General features: G+C 34.7%; 1 long non-coding RNA gene and 1 other non-coding gene across 2 annotated transcripts in view; one reads left to right on the top strand and one right to left on the bottom strand.

The window, feature by feature from the left end:
- LOC110300669 overlaps window positions 1-7,512 on the top strand; it is a 41,258-nt gene that overhangs the window by 23,047 nt on the left and 10,699 nt on the right. The window contains exon 2 of the long non-coding RNA XR_002378596.1: window positions 4,870-5,228. This is a non-coding gene — a long non-coding RNA (uncharacterized LOC110300669). The remainder of the gene's footprint in view (window positions 1-4,869; window positions 5,229-7,512) is intronic.
- Window positions 99-205, bottom strand: LOC115032560. Its single transcript, XR_003838205.1, has one exon. It is a non-coding gene; the product is annotated as a U6 spliceosomal RNA (small nuclear RNA).

Raw genomic sequence — 7,512 nt, 5'->3', positions numbered from 1 at the left:
GCTGGGTATAGTAGCCTGGGCTGGAATTTGTGTTCTTTTAGTGTCTGTATAACATCTGTCCAGGATCTTCTGGCTTTCATAGTCTCTGGTGAAAAATCAAAAATATGGAACGCTTCACGAATTTGCGTGTCATCCTTGCGCAGGGGCCATGCTAATCTTTTCTGTATCGTTCCAATTTTAGTATATGTGCTGCCGAAGCGAGCACGAGTTCCTATTTAATCTTAAGTGTAAGTGACTGCGCACCAAACAATATGTGTACCTTCATAAAGTTTAATACTTTTTTGCTATTGATACAGCAGCTGGTGAGGTAGTACTCATCACACTATGTCACTTTCCTTTCTGGAGATATCAATAGACTAGCTTTGCTTCATTTAGGCCTCACAGATATGCAGTTGTTATTACCTGTTCATTTGGCATATACTATATATCAGACACTATGCTGATTATTTCAGAGTGAAGAGTTTAGTTTTAACCATACAATGCAGTCTTTAAAATAATCCAATCTTAAATGGACAAGGAAAATCCATTAAATTTGTGTATCCACTTATGGAAAAGACAAAAAATGATGCTATTGTATTTCTTTTTTTTTTTAAGATTTTATTTATTTATTATATGTAAGTACACTGTAGCTGTCTTCAGACACTCCAGAAGAGGGAGTCAGATCTCGGATGGTTGTGAACCACCATGTGGTTGCTGGGATTTGAACTCCAGACCTTCGGAAGAGCAGTCAGGTGCTCTTACCCATTGAGCCATCTCACCAGCCCAGTATTGTATTTCTTAAGCTGGCTAGGAAAGTGTATAATGTATTCTGTTCACACGTCATTCGCCAAGACACAGAAAATGAAGATATCCAGCTTCAAGGGAGGATGAAAAATGTACTTTCACTTGATAAAACCATGAAACCAATTAAATTTTTATTGCTATAATGTAGAAGAGAATGTGTATTAGAAAGGTAGCTAACATAGGACACTTGGCTATAAAAACATCAACTTTTCTGTGCTTTCCAAAATACAATTATAAAAATAACACAGGTTTGTAGATTAGTCTAAAATGAAGGTGTGGGACATTTTGTTGAGCTCTAATGAAGACTTTCTAGAGAAGGTAATACTTAATTAGATATTCAAGAACTGTACGTTTATGCATTAAAAAGGGGTGAATACACTCTAAGAAAAACATGAGAGAAATTTCACAAGTGATAGATATTGCAGAGCATTTGGTAAAAGCAAGTTATTTTAGCAAGGCTGTCCTGCAGACTTGCCTCCATACAAATGAAATACAGATGAATAAAGGTATTGGAGCTAGGTTTTGAGTATGTTGCTTTAGAGTTGATCTGGGACACCATGGCATTGATGAAGTGTCTTCAGCAAAGGATTGGTGTGGCAGACTTGTTACCAAAAATAATTCAATATCTATAAGTCAGCTTTTCTGAAATTTCAGATTTTTTTTTAAATTTATTTTTTATTTATTTTATATGTAAGTACACTGTAGCTGTCTTCAGACACACCGGGAGAGGGAGTCATGTTCTTAAGGATGGTTGTAAGCCACCATGTGGTTGCTGGGATTTGAACTCAGAACCTTCAGAAGATCAGTCAGTGCTCCTAACCACTGAGCCATCTCTCCAGCCCAAATTTCAGATTTTTAAAGATATTCTTTCCAAACTTTGCTATATTCACTGAAAACACCAGGTTCAGGCCAAAACACAATGAATGACTTTCAAGTTGCACCAGAGGCAATTATGGTAGTTTATCAGGGCAGGTCTGTTCCTCTCTCTTCCCTATTTCTTCTTCATTCAATTCTCATGCTGGATCTTATTCAGAGCCCAAGCCTGGAGATTTCTGAAAGGCAATACTGTTCGAGAATCATACTCTCTTCTGTTTGGGGCACCTTGTATGTAAGATGATTCGTCTCCTGTTTGCTGCACATGGTTCCATGAGAAAAGATGGGGAATTTTGATTCTTGTTTATTTAATCTGTCACAATATCTACAAGAAGAGCAGATGATAACTTTAGGTTTAGCTCAATTAAATTAAATTAAATTAAATTAAATTAAATTAGGTGTCTTAATTATGGTTTCTGTTACGGTGATAAAGACCATGACCAGCAGCAACTTGTTGAGGAATAAATTTATTTTAGTTTACAACTTTTAGGTCATATTCTATCACTTCAGGAGGTCAGAGCAAAAACTAACTACAGGAAAATTTGTAACCTATTGAACACCTTGACACTTAGTATCTTAACCACATTCATTACCTTTCATTTGCATTGACTGCTTTAATTAAATTTAAAAAAATTTAAATGTAGCTAAGAAGAAAATTGTAGGTAACCGGATTAGTAATAAAGATAAAGTGTTGCATGTTTTTTTTTTTTTTTTCATTTGAAGAATCTAGGTTGAAACACACATATCCTGAAAGCAGAAGGGAGACTATTTATGGGACAGCAGGAGAATGGTTAAAATGTTTAGGTGTGAGGAATAATGTTTAAGTATTTACAGCTTGACTGTAAAATCAAGTAATTTTATTTTCTGTAGATTAGTCCTTGCATATGCTATCTGTGTTCTCTGTCATTGAGCTATATCCCTAGCCATGTCTTGGCTTTTTACTTTGACACAGGGTCTTAAGTTAACCAAGTTTCCCTTCAACCTGTGACATTGCTACCATGTGAATAGCTAGATTACAGACCTACAACACGAGGCCTGGTCAGTATTAAATATTATTCATTTTATAGTGTACATACTTTCTATCTGTCTATCTGTCCATCCATCTATTTCTATGTATATACGTATGTATGTATATATATCTGTCTGTCTGTCTGTATCTATCTATGTATCTATGTATCTATCTATGTATCTATCTATGTATCTATGTATCTATGTATCTATCTATCATCTATCTATCTATCTATCTATCTATCTATCTATCTATCTATCTATCTATTGTCTATCTACCTACATCTATGTATCTATATATGTATCAATCTAACTATGTATCTATCTATACATCTATGTATGTATGTATGTACCTAATCTATCTAGTTTATCTGTCTGCCATCTATCTATCTATCTATCTATCTATCTATCTATCTATCTATCTATCTATCTATCTATCATCTACCTAATGTCTTGGTGAAGCAGGCTTTCACTTTATCCCTTCTGTCTCAAATTATCAAGTGCTGGGATTACAGACATTAGCCACTCTGCAAAGCTTACATTCACAAAAGGAACCATACTTAGAAAATAACTCATTGACTTATGAAAACACTCACGAATTTGTTTGTACATTCACATGATAATAATTTTACAACAAAACCATAAAAACCTCACAGAACACAAAAGCAAGAGAACAAATAACCCAGTTAAAAATGGCAAAGAGCTTGGATACATTTTTTATCATAAGAAAGTATACAAATGTCCAAAAAATTTATGAAAACATTATCAGGCGTCAGGAGATGGATCAGCAGATAGAGGAGCTTCCTGCCAATTCTGACAACCTGATTGAGCACTGCAACCCACATGGTAGAAGGAAAGAACTGACATGCAAGGTGTCAGTTGACCTCCACCTGAACACCATGGCATGGGTACACACACACATACACACACACACACACACACACACACACACACACACACACACTCATATGCACATACACAAAATAAAATAATAAATAAAACATAATAAAGAGTAAAATATATGTCTATTTTATCATGCTGGGTGGCATAAATACATATAATTTGTATTCACAAATCAATAACTAATATGGGCTGAGGATATAGCTTAGTTAATAGAGTGCTTTTTTTTGGAATGTGTGTACAATTATCAGCACCCCAAGAAACCTGATATCGTGGCACACACCTGCAAGATCAGCACTTAGGAGAAAGAGACAAGAAGATTTATCTGCTTAGCTGCAGAGTAGGTTTGAAGGTAGTCTAGGAAACAAGAGCCCCTGTTTGAAAGAAAGAAAAACACAATATCAAACAACAGGAACTTATAATATTTGGATATGAAAAAAATATACATCTATCTAAGTGAAAAAAAATTGAAAGGCTATATACTGTAGCATTCTAACAATGTGCCATTCCAGAAAATAATCCAAAACTGGGGGTAAGGCTTTAAAGTCTATAAAACATCTCAGTGATTGCTATGTATTATTCTAGGAGGAGAAGATATAATGAATAAGAAGAGTCCTGGTCATTCTTAGGACAAATGAACTATTCTGTATAATATATTGAATGTTCTCTGTGTTTATCAAGACCTACAATACTATATTTTAGTTACTTCTAATCTACCCATTGTAACAAATACTACACTCTATTACAAAATCAGAGTAAGAGGAGAAACTTGGTTTAGGGGATATGGGAGAAGGTGCACATATCAACTTTATCATTGATAGTAGTGTTTTTCGTTTTGTTTTCTACTTTTTTAAAAAGCTTAAATTTAACACAGAACATGAAATATCTTTGAGAATGCTTGTTTTTGCTATCAATCTCAGGATAGGGCTAGGATGGTAGATTTTATAATTTCAATGTGCAGCTCTGTTTCTAGTAGTTTTAAATACAATGGAAGTGTGACATAAACCATAGTCACAAAGTTCTTGGTCCTTACACATGGCAGTGGGCAATTTTGAAAGGCAGAGAGGAGCACATGGTTCTCTCTCATTAAGTGGCATAAGGAAATAATATAGGAGTTTTCTGTCACGTAGGGAGAATGTGTGTAATAACATTTTAATGGCAGGGATTCTCTAGAATTATGAGAAAACACACATGGAGAGGCAGGAAACCAATTTTATTTGCTACTTAGTATAAGTATTGTCTTTTAATCATCCTCAGGACATCTTTTATGATGTTCCTTCACATGCATTATCCATTATCTTATAGTTATGTATTGATGCTGCACATGGCTATCCAGCTGGAGCCCTCATTTCCAGCCTCACTGGCAACTAGCTGTGGCCACATGATTTTTTTGCAAGTGAATGTGAGTGGAATTGATGTGGGAAATTCTATGTCTTCATTTAAAGACATTTGTGTACTCTCAGATAACTTCCTTTCCCATTCATATAAGTGATAAGTAACCAGTTTTGACAAAGAAGAGGATAAGAACAATCATAGCATATTCAATATGCAAGGTTAATGACATCACATTGCTCTTTTATACCCTGCTGAACTACACATATTTACCAGGATCTGTGGTCAAGGTGAGGACATCAAAGAAATTGTGACAACATTGTCATCCATTGGTGAGTCAAGGGGACAATTGCCAAGGAATCCAAATGGTTATATCTATAGGTAATTCTTCTAAGACATTAAAGCACAAAAATGTGGAAAATGTTTTCTTTTCTCACAGGAAGCTGATGATAAAATTTGGACATTAATATCTTATATCCTATTCCTATTAAGGTAGATAGAGTATATGTAGAAGATGGGAGTGATAGAGAAATTGTATGTGTAAGTAGTGCATGTTATTTCTAATTTGAGAAATATATTTGAATCTGTTAATTTTATATAAAATCTAAACTTACTACTGAAGAGGATGAGAAGTTAGGGTTGCTAGTTAATTTTCACAATGAAAGAAATTTGCTTCATATTTAATTTTTATGTGACCAACTATCAATATTATACCAGAGTAATTGTGACTAGGAGGTAATTTGTTATAGTTGTGTTAAGATGATCACATCTTACATCTTGTAGATGCCGCAGGACATCTTGCAAGCCCCCAATTTTCCATTATTCACAATGATGTGCTTAGTCAAAATTCCAAGCAGCCCAGGCTGATTTGGACTGATTACTAAGAGAGTGGATCTGATAAAATATTTTGAGTGGCTTATTGAATAGTCACAAGATGAGACACTTAGATGACTAATCTGCTAAAAAGGCCAAGAAAAAAAAAAAAACAGAAAGAAAAGCATAAGTGTCAGGCACAGAATCACTTTTCAGAAAAGTTCTGCTGACTACAAGCTACTTTCTGCTCAGTCAGTCCTGGCTGCTACCCAGAGCCTGCAGGCTCAGGTCCTCCAACATGTCTGCTTTCTCCATAGTCTGCTTTCTCCATAAGTTATTCTTTCTACTATGACCTACAAAAAGTAAGGAATTCCTTTTTGTTTTTACAAGTGATTCTTTTCACTTTTAATTATGTGTCAATGTGTTGGTATATAGATGTGCATGTGTATGGGGAAGCCAGATGAGGGTATCAGATGCCTTGTAGTTGTAATTATGAGATATATCGCATCTGACCTAGGTGTTAGGAATCAAACTAGGGGTTTTAAAAGAGCAGTATGCACTTCCAATTGCTAAGCTACCCCTTAAAGTGAGGGATTCCCCCAAGACACTACTCTGATTAAAACTCAGAGTCTCATACACTAATCTCTCCATGTACATTAATATCTCAGGTATATTTCTACCCATAAAGGTTGGTCCTAAAAGACCAGGTCTTATGTGTAGGAGTCAGTGACAGCTACTGAATCCCCACAGTTTGAAATGTAATATTGATTTGTCAGTGATCAGATAACTTATTCAGAAAGTCAAAAAGGTAATGCAAATGCAATAATTTAATGTTTACATGAAGAAAAGGGAAAAATAGGAACCAGACTTAGAGCCCAAGGGCCATACTTAGTTTAAAAAACATTCAAATCTTATTTCAGATCTCCAAATAATGGATTCAACCAACAATTATAAGCACTGGGTTTTAGATCATATATTTCATACTGTTGAAAGACACATTTTCAAGTCAATTTCATCTCTCAGGAGGGCCCAATTATCAGCATGAAAACAAAATTTCATTTATTTTCAACTAGAAATTATTAAGGTATAGTTCTTATATTATCCCACAAATTTTAGAAGTCCATGACTTTGATTCAAGTCTTTATTTTTGGTTTGTGTTAAGGGGAAGCAAAGATTCTGTGCTTTTCCCATAATGTGAAAAGTTTTCCCCCCTTTTATTGAAAGTCAGTTCTTTTTTCATAATATATAATTTTTACAGTTTATCCTCCCTCTTCTCCTCTCAGTTCTTTCATCCTTTCCTCCAATCCAGATTCACTCCCTTTCTGTCTCTCACTAGAAAAGAACAGACTTCTAAGAGATAACAACAAAACACAATAAAATAAATGTCATCAGATAATACAAAAGGCATCACATCAAAGTTGGGGCAGACAAACCAACAGGAGGAAAACAGCCCAAGAGAAGGCTCAAGAATCAAAGACCCATTCATTCACACACTCAGCAGTCCCATAAAAACATTAAACTGAAATCCATAATAAATACATAGAAGACCTGGTGCAGACCCATGCAGGCCCCACACTTGCTGCTTCAGTCTCTGTGAGTCATATGAACTCTACTTAGTTTATTTGGAGAGTTTTGTTCTCCTGGTGTCCTCCATCCTCTCTAGCTTTTACAACTACTGTGAAACTTTAATTATATTCTCCAGCTCTTTGAATCACAGACTGTGATTGGATAATCAGAGAAGTTTTTTTTTTTTTTTTTTTTTTTTTTTTTTTTTTTTTTTTTTTTTTTTTTTTTTTTTTTTTT

The sequence above is a fragment of the Mus caroli genome, chromosome 1 (genome assembly GCF_900094665.2).
Source record: "Mus caroli chromosome 1, CAROLI_EIJ_v1.1, whole genome shotgun sequence".
In the NCBI taxonomy this organism is placed as follows: domain Eukaryota; kingdom Metazoa; phylum Chordata; class Mammalia; order Rodentia; family Muridae; genus Mus; species Mus caroli.
Note: the sequence above shows the minus strand (reverse complement) of the source record. Positions and strands in the feature narration are given on the sequence as shown.